The sequence below is a fragment of the Athene noctua genome, chromosome 8 (genome assembly GCF_965140245.1).
Source record: "Athene noctua chromosome 8, bAthNoc1.hap1.1, whole genome shotgun sequence".
Taxonomy (NCBI): Eukaryota; Metazoa; Chordata; class Aves; order Strigiformes; family Strigidae; genus Athene; species Athene noctua.
The window spans coordinates 29,646,583-29,655,933 of record NC_134044.1 but is presented as its reverse complement, the minus strand read 5'-3'; the positions used below and the strand labels follow the sequence as shown (position 1 = coordinate 29,655,933).

The 9,351-nt window shown below is 53.9% G+C and overlaps 1 protein-coding gene across 1 annotated transcript in view; it reads left to right on the top strand.

Annotated features, from left to right (window-relative positions):
- The first annotated feature begins 9,090 nt into the window (after positions 1-9,090).
- The window catches only part of MBNL1 (muscleblind like splicing regulator 1), a 93,538-nt gene continuing 93,277 nt past the window's right edge, over positions 9,091-9,351 (top strand). Inside the window, exon 1 of the mRNA XM_074912019.1 lies at positions 9,091-9,287. The gene's annotated coding sequence lies outside the window, so the exon portion shown is untranslated. The remainder of the gene's footprint in view (positions 9,288-9,351) is intronic.

Here is a 9,351-nt window from a genome sequence, read left to right as displayed (position 1 = left end):
GATCAAGGACTTGCACATGGATGGTTTGGGTAGCAGTATCTGATCTTGCTCAATCCTCAGCTTAAACAACCCAATTTAACAGTGTCCTTGAAAGGGGTTTTGCCAACCTGGTTAAACAGCATGAGAGCCCATTTTTCCAGGTGGGTGTCCCTGTCCCACGCCGACCGGCCGGGAGGAGAGTCTGGCAGTGGCTTGAGGGGATGCCACCCCTGTGAGACACAACAGAACCACAGCCACCCTGCAAAACACCTCCCTGTGAATCGTTAAAAAGCATTTCCCAGGGTTGTCCAGGTGAAGGTGTGTTTTGTTAATAGCTGTTGTTTGGGCTCTTAGTATGGAAAAAGTTGTTTGTAAATCCTCTCCTAATTTCCAGGTATAAAGGGGAAGTGTGGTGTTATAAAAGGTGCATCAAACTTGGAGCATCCTGCTTCCTGAAAAACAGCTTTTGGTGCTTCATCCTGCAGGAATTAGTCGTTAAGACCCTCCGCCTGCAAAAGAAAGGTAAGCACAGTACAGAAAATATATTGTGCTAAGCCCTCTACATATTTCTGTTATTTCCCAGCAACAGATCCCTGAGAGCTGCCATCTGCAGTGCCTTGGCTCTTTGAAAGAGTCAGGCCAGCACAAGAGCTTAAAACCCTTCGGACAAGGGGGAGCCGGGGGCTGCTGCCGAGGGATGGGGGCGCTCCCTGCCTCTCCCGTCCACAGGGAGCCTTCACGGGGCAGAGCTCTGGAGAGGCTACAAAGGGAGCCCGGGGTGCGGGGCTGTGCCGCTGCCGCCGGGAGAGCCAGCGCCCAGCACCAGTCCTGCCCGTCCTCACCAGCCTTGGCCTTCCCGCCCCACCCCGGGCTGCGGCGATCCGGTACAACGCCCGGATCTGGAGAAACTGTTTCGTTACAGGGCAGCGATCGCGGTGACCTCAGCGAGGGAGCCGTGCGGGAGAGGCCACCCCACCGCCGAGCCGCGGGGCTGTGCCCGTGCTTCCAGCACCCAGCCCTGGGCCGGCCGCGATGCGCTGAGCGACTCGGAAGCTGGTAACTCAGCCCGGGGGGTGAGGTGGCGAAGCTCCGCGCCTTGAGAGGGGCTTCCCCAGCGCGGTGGCAGCGGAGCGGGACACTGGGAGAGGAGTGGCAAGAATTCCCATGACATCCCACCCGTAGTTGCTGCGGGTGTCGCCCGCGGCACCCTTGGCCGTGATGGTTGTGAACCCCAGGGTTGCTTTCACCCGGAGGTCGCACCTCCACGCGCCCTGGAAGCACGGGCAGCCCGGGGACACTGCTCCCCAGAGCCAGGCCGCTGGGCGAGCTCAGCCCTCGTGCACGGAGCCCGGCAAGCGCGCGAGAAGAGGCTTAAGCGAGCGGAGAGGAAGGCAGAGAGCGTTTCCGCTGCCGCCCACACCCTGCTCCTGCCCCCGGCAGCCGGCTCCTGCCGAGGCTCTGCCGCAGCCCGCGAGCTGCGCTGGGGCTTTACCAAGGCCGGCAGTGGAAGCTGGGGGATAGTGGTTCCCTCCCTGGGTTGAGCAAGGGATGTGTCCAGCGAGCTCTGGCTCTGCGGCCCTCGGGCGGAAGGGCTGTTGCTCACCCAGGAGGCCCGGAGATGGCGGCGGCCGCAGCAGAAGTAACAAAATGAGTCTAAATGTCTCTGGTCGGAGAAGCCGGCCGTGCTGCGGGTGCTGCCGCTGGCAGCGCCGGCCCGGCAGCCGTTATCTGCGCCTCGCAGCAAGAAGGGAGCCCCGGGGGCACCGCCCCAGCCGTCGCCCCCACTCCAGGGATGGTGGGTGATGGCCTGAGCCCGGCCCTCCGCCAGATGCCCAGGGGCAGATTAGCGGGTCGCAGCGGCGATGTCTTCAGCCGGTGCATTTCAAAACGGCCGTTCGAGAGGCAAACTTCCCCCTCAGCGAGCCACGCTGCAACTCGAGATGTGGCTGCGATGCAAAAGCACTTCCCCTTGCGTCTCTTTTTTTATTAGCTGAAAGTAAATTTTGCTGCTTTAAGAAAATATATATGCAAACCACAGCCCGTCGCCATGGTTACTGCTGTATGCTACTGCAAATAGCTTAATTTCACATCCTTAGACCTATAGGGTTTGGAAAGCATAATTCTTCTGGCCTTTCACCATTTCCCCCCTCGCTAGGCCACCAGCCCGCTGTTGCAAAAAAAGCATGTTGTAACTCAGCCCCGCGCGCTGCCGGAGGAGGCGGTGGCTGCGCTGCCAGAGCGCTGCAGCACGCTCCACGCACCCGCGCGGGAGGCCCCCAGGTAAGAATTACGCTTTTTACCCCACTTTGTGGCCTGTGCCGGCCATGCAAATTTGCAGCAGAGTAGCGTAGAGTTGTTTGGTGGGTTACGATAAATTGTTCAGGAAGCTAAACTGTTTTATTGTGTCTGCGTTTCATCGCGCCTGCTTTGGCGTATAGGTCTTGCTATCTTGAGATAAGTTAGGGAAGATTTAAATAATACATTAAAGAAACGAGCACTAAATGTAAGGTTTTGTTACGCAAAGTTTAAGTCACAAAACTCAGCAATTCTGAACGCAGCAGTCAGATCTCAAAGCAGAGCCTCCGTGGCGTGCTCATGGCGTGAAGCTGCTCCGGGACCCTGGGCGAGCCCCGACCCCCTCCCAGGAACACGCGGCCCAAACCCCGCACGGGAGTCAGCCCCCCTGGCACTAGTGGGGGATTTTTTCTTTTTTTCTTCTGATTTTACTATTGTTTTGTCAGTTAATCTTCCATGGTGCTTTCTCCGCTGGAAAAGTTGAGAGAAAGATTTTCTCATGCTTAGGAGAGCCCCACGAGTCGGTTTAGCAGTTTGTGCTGTTGGTGGAGTGGGGCCGGGGCTGGCACTGTGGCACCAGCGCCGTAGCTGTGCTGCAACTTGGGTGTGTTCCTCAAGGGGGGCCGAGCTTGGGGGTCCCCTCCAGCCCGGGAGAGGTGGGTGGGTGCCTGTCCCCAGAGCATCGCTCCCTGGACCTGCTCCGGCTCCCCAGGAACCGTTGGTGAAGCCCACGAGAAATTAAAATGACATTAATCCCCCGAGAGTGATGCCTCAGCTTCCAGCCATGAAATACGTTGCTGCCAGCGAACATCCCTCCATTTTTCTGTGATTAAATACGATGTTGGATCACAGGCAGGGTCCACCTGGCCTCAGCGGCCACGCTGCTCCCTGCAGAGGTTTGAGTGGATCCCGGCACTGCCGGCTGGGCTCCAGCCCAAAATGGAGGACAAGAAAGATCAGACCTGTGCAGATAAATACAATAATAACAAATCTCTACAGAAAGTGCAAAAAATGTAGCATATGTAATGATTATTTCCTGTGAAATTAGCAGTGTGGATTTTGCTTGTAGACTAGTAAATATTTTAAGTATTTTATTACTTAACATCCCTTAATAGTTGCAGGGGGCTTTAAAATAAAAGGGCAAACCAGGGGAAGGACCAAGTCTGAAATGTGTACTTTCTCTTTTCTGAAATGCACGTGTGGATAATATCATTAAAACAGAAAGAAAATCTCTTTTAGCACCGCAGCGCGGCAGCGGTGGCCCCCGCGTCGCGGCGAGGGGGAGCGGGAGGCCGTTGCTGCAGCAGTTGTGCCGCGCTGGGGGAGCGGAACGGTCGCTTGCTTTGTCGGCGAGACTGAAATTTAACGTCAGGCCTTCCTGGGGAACTTGAGTTTCAGGAGCGCTGAACGAGTAAGAGCCTCAGGAAGCGAAGGGCTCCTCCAGGAGCGTTGTGCCTGTGTGTGCAGCAACTCGTGTATCTGCCGTCAGTAGGACACCGCTCGGGCTGGGGGGCTGCGCCGTGGGTTCTACTCGCCTGCTCAGCAGGGCGGGGTACGGCAGCGCCCGGCACCCCTCGAGGGGAGAGATGGGCAGTCGGTGGGGAACAGACTGCTGAGGAGAGCACGGCCTGCTGCCCTACTTACCCTTTATTTGCTGGGTTACTAAGGGGAGAAGCTTTGCTCTCGGGTGCACAGCTGAACACAGCCGTGCCAGCCCTGGGGGCTGCGGGTGCTGGTGGGGAAGGTGCCGGGCGTTGGCCCCAGCTGCCCTCACCCACACCAGCCGCGCAGCTGGCCGGAGTCTGCGGACATTTTCAGCTCATTCTGAATCCAATCAGGTTCTTAGCTGACTTTTTTTGGTGGTTATTCTTCAGCAAAAGATTCCTGTTTGATCTGCACCTCACTCGAGCAGGAGCTGGGGTCTGAAGTAGAGCGCTCAGGGCTCTGTGGGCATCAGTTTGCACCCGCCAGCCGCGTGCCCCTGCCCCTCTATAGGCACCAGGACGCTATAGGGCCCCTGCGGCCGCGTGGGGAGCCGCAGGCAGCCAGGGTGGCTGCTTCCGTGCAGTAATGATTGAAAGATGGTTGCTGAGTTGGTTCATGCATCACGGGTTACCTTCCCCTGCCCATACCGAACGGCTTAAGAAACCCAGCTCTGAGGGAGGGCTAGAAATGATTTATAAGGCTTCCACGATATAGGCTTCTTAACCCTGCAGACTTCAGTCATCTTGCAGAGTACTCACCACATTTGTAATGACAAAGAGAAAATTTAAATATATTTTCACCTATATCCCTAATGCCACACCTGTTACAGCATGACCTATCACTAGAGTTTTCCTTTCAAACTTTTCCCTCCAGATCATTTTGAAGCAGGAGCTGAGGTGGGAAGTGCTTTTTATTCTCCCTGAGGTGTAGCTGTGAATGCCCACAGCCACGGTGACATCGGGCGCCCAGGACATGTCAGTGTGTCCCTGCTGTGCTTGTGGGGCTCTGCCAGCCGGGGCTGGGCCGGGGCTGGCCCCGCAGCCTTCCTCGCTGGGTTTCGGAGGGAAGGGCAGGCAACCCTTGCACAAATTTCAGAGGTCAGGCTCTTGCTCCACTTGAGCCAGGGCTGTGTTAGCTCAGCCAAGAGAGTTCCTCTTTTTTTGCTCCAATTGTAATAACACACGGTGACTCTAAAACATAAAATGTCTCTCCAGGTACCTTCTCTGTACACAACTTGTTTCTCTTTTCTCTAATTTATGTCTTTTTTGTTTGAATGGCATATGAAGATAAATGTACAATGACATATTTCTTTATCTTGCTCTGCTGAAAGGTAATTAGTCCATTGCCTTGTTTGGTATCCCAGATGGTAATTGTTCTCGCTATCAGATGAGAATCTGGAAGACTCTGGATCTGAGACTTCCTTATCGTTTCCTCTTTACCGTGCCCTGCCTGGACAGCTTGTTACTGCAGATCTTGTGCTTGGCATCTGTGCTCTGGGGTTTATCCCCGTAGCCTCCATAAACCTACGTGAAATAGAACACATTCCCTTTTAGGATGTAGTGAGACATGACATCGCAGGTGAAAGGGCACAAACCCAGCGATAAGGGAAGCTGGCACCAGAAGAAACGCCCAGCGGGGCTGGCAGGGGAGGCTGGCAGGGCTGGCAGGGGAGGCTGGCAAGGGAGGTTGGCAGGGCTGCTGTCAGCACAGGCAGCAAGCACCAAGCCCAGCAGGCAGCCCATCAGGTGTGCTGACATGTGAAAAAAGACGCCGGGAAAAGGAAACTAAATAAACCTAATTACCAGTGCCACCAGATAAGGGCTGCGGAGCAAGGCCTCTCAACCAGGGGCAGGGGGCTGGGGAGGGAGCCGCCACTCCAGCGGTGCGCCCGCGGGCGTCTCGGCACCCACGTACCCGCTCTGCGGCTGCTGCCGAGGCAGGACGAGGGCACAGTGCAGATACCAGTTATTTTTTAAAGTTAGCTCTGCGTGTAGAAAAGATCAGTGCGGACACTGTCCTACTGAAACTAGAAGAAATCTGGGCAGTGAGGAGTTTGTGCACAAAATGTTGTGAGCAGAACAACTGCCTTGAAAATACCCAGCGTGCTGATGTAAGCAAAGGGAGAGGAAACGGCCTCACGTATTTCTTTGTGATAGAACAGAAACAGGAAGAGCAACAAATGATCCATTACAATGTTCATTCCCAGAGACTATCAAGGCGTGTGCAACCAATGCTGAAGTTATCTGAGCAGTGCATCTGTACCGCTGCTGCTTTACATAATGACAGGCAAAGCCATGTAAGTCAGGCAAATATACAGATACGATGGGATACCAATCGTCATGAATTTTTTACTGATCTGAATTAAGCTTCTTTGAAACAGAAGTGTAAATTCATGGCATGTTTTTCTGAAAGAAAAATGAATGTTTCTTTATGTCCTTTCAGTCTCTAGTTTCTATAAAATGCCAAAAAAGATAAGCAGAAAATATCAGAAAGCTTCCTCAGGCGCTCGGGTGCTCCCTGAGGCTGCTCGGTCTGGGCAGCTCTCGAGGGGGGATGCTCAAGGCCTCCCACCTCTCGCTGCGGGTTCAGAAGTGCTGCAGGGTCTGTTGCAGGGTGTGATTAGAGCACACAGAAAGAAAAGTTAATTATATTCATGCCAGGCTAATATAATAGAACAAAACGCCTTAAGAAGGAAACAGCTGGAGTTCAGATCTCTTGAGCAAGTAACGTTATTTGTCTCCCAAAGTAAAGTGAGGAATTATTCATTAAAGCTGAAAAGCAGTTATCACCTCATTTCACAAAACATAACTCTGCTTAGTTCAGCCCCGAGTACAGATCAGGGGAAAAGGCAAATTTAAAGGCAAGTTTATTCTAGTCTCCAAGCCTAATAAATTTCAAAGCAAACAGCAAATTGGTTTGGCTTATTCTGTTACAGACTGAAGGATGTGACAGATGTAATTCTGAGTGATTGTTTGAAATTTCAGAAGTCCACAGAAGCTCAGTATCTATAAATGAATAAAAGTAGCATTCAATTGCAGTGGAGATGCCATTTTAGCACTCTTTTTTTAATATTTATTTATAAAGTAAAAATAAATGTATTCCAAACAACTGGGTATGGGTAACAAGTGATGCTCAGAGTTATAAACACAGTTACAAGATCTGGGGGGAAGAGAGAGGCACAAGAGGGAGAAGATGGAAAGAGAAAGTTCTAGCAGGCCTATACCCTCCAGTGTGTTTGATAGAAAAAATAAAGTTGCAACAAGGTGTCTGTGTTGGTAGAGATGTTTAACACGAGTAAGTTACGCTCCTGATACTGGAGATACATAACTCATTTATTCGATGGTTCTTAATTTTCTTAACCAAAGCGAGGAAGCTCTATGAGGGCGGAGCTGTGAGTGTCTGACATCCATTTTATAACTGTCTCCAGCCCGAAGGGCCATTAAAGCCTCTGTGGGGGCTCCCTCTGCTCTCGTCGTTCCTGCCGAGCAGCGGGGGCACGGTGCTGGCGGCCGTGGCTAGCTGTGCTGGTCATCCGGCAACCTGCCGCCGAGATGCCCACGAGCTGGGGGCCGGGCATCAGCCCGGGCTTTGGCGCCCGCGGGAGCTGCTGGGGCAGAGCCTGCGCCGAGGGGGAAGGAGGGATTTCCTTGTCTTGAGTAACTGGCCTGCCGTTACGCTTGGTAACAGGGACCAAGGCGGAACAGAAACTGTTGGTGCCCTAGACATAAGGTGACAGTTCTCTGAATTGTTCCCTATGGGAGAAAACAGAAAATAAAAGTTTAAGGGAAAAGGGAATAATTGATTTTTTTTTTTAAAACGTATGTGTATATGTATTGAAATATACTCAGCCTTATCAACAAACCGTTGCTTCATACGACATGGAAAAAATACTAAGTAAAATGTCTCCTGGAATCAGTGCAAATATTTGTAGGGTTTGGGTGTGAGCTTGGCTAAGACACAACTGCTGCTTTGATATCAAAAGACGAAGCCAGAGAACCCTGCCACTGGTTTTATTGAAATGGTAAAATATAGAGAACTGAAAAACATAGTTTTCAAAGGCACAGGACTCTTTCACGGCAAATGGCAGAAAAAAAAAAAAAAAGAATTAACAATGTAAGAGGTATATTGTGAGCCTCAGGGATGGAACAGACTGCACACTAAAAAAGAAGTATAGATCAAAAAGAGTAAACCTCGGCAGGGTCAGAGGAAGAAAGAGCTAGAAAAGGGACCACAAAAGGTCACTTAATCCATTCCTTTGCCCCAGGCAGGATGGAGTGTACCTAAATCACTCCTCCAGACAAGTATCTAACCTTGATTTAGTACCCTTGTCCGTCCTTTTTTTTCCTCTAAGTCCAGCCTGAATCTCTCTCCCTGCAGTTTAAGCCCATCTTCTTGTCCTCACCACATAAATACAGAGACAAGATTGTTCCCTGCTCTTTATAGTCTCCTTAAATTTTGGACGATCATTGCTGTGCTTCCTCCGGTCTTGGCGTTGGCAGGGTCCTTCCAGTTCTTTCCATCATTTCACCCCCCACACTGTTCCTGGAGCTCCCATCCTGCTTCCCACATCCCAGTGGGGCCGGACCCTGCGTGTCCCCCCGCAGCCCCTGGCCTATTTAGGTGTATTTAGGTGTATTTAGGCATTTTTACGCATACGTCCTTCTCCTTTTCTCTCCCGCAGGTTAGTGCCACGTTGTCAAGATCCCTTTGCGCGGCCCCAGACGCGAGGGTCCCGCACGGGGCGGCGCTGAGGCGACGTCTGACCCCTCTGTGCCGTGGCAGCTCCCTTTGCCTCGTGGCTCCCGTCGGCGTCACCGCTGCGGCCGTACCGACGCCTCGGGGATGGGCGCCGTGGGGATGGGCACCCTCTCGTGGGCTCGGGCCGTGCCCGGCCACCGCGGGAGTGGGTGCTGGCCCCTCGCCCTGGTGCGGGTGCCCCGGGGAGCCCCGACAGCCAGCGCAGCCCCCCGGTCCCCGTCGGGCTCCGGGCCGGCCTCGTGGGGACCACGCGGGTTAAACCCCCCCCCGTTCGGGAGACGCTCGAGTCGCCACACAGAGAGTGAGCGGGAACCGGGAGGAAAGGCGGTCTTTGTGCCCGCTCTGGAAGGAAGATCAGAGCTGTTGCCTCGTTAGAGGAAAAGCATTTTTTTAGGGGGGGAGGGACTGGAAAATCGCATTAGGATGGATAACACGGTTTGAGGACGCCCGCGCTCAGGGCCTCGCGGCGCGGGCCCCGGCTGAGCTGTTTCGCCAGAGACATTTTCCACTCGCTTCCCTCCCCCCCCGCGCTTGGCTTTGCTTTTTTTTTTTTTTTTTTTTTCCTCCTTTCCTCCGAAACCGGAGGCGGCGGCGGGGCCGGGCACGTGTGCTGGGGCTCGGGCACCGTGACTCATGAGGCGCCGGGCCGCGCCGCCGCGGGGAGGATGAGGGAGGCGAGTCCCCGGGGGAGGGCAGCCCGCGACGCCTCCGCTCGTCACCTTTCCCTCGGTTTTGTGTCGCCCGCACCGCGGAGCCTGCGCCTGGCTTAGGTAAGCGGGGCCTGGGGCCTGGGCCCGGGGCCGCCGGCGGGGCCGCGCTTCCGGGCGGGGCGGG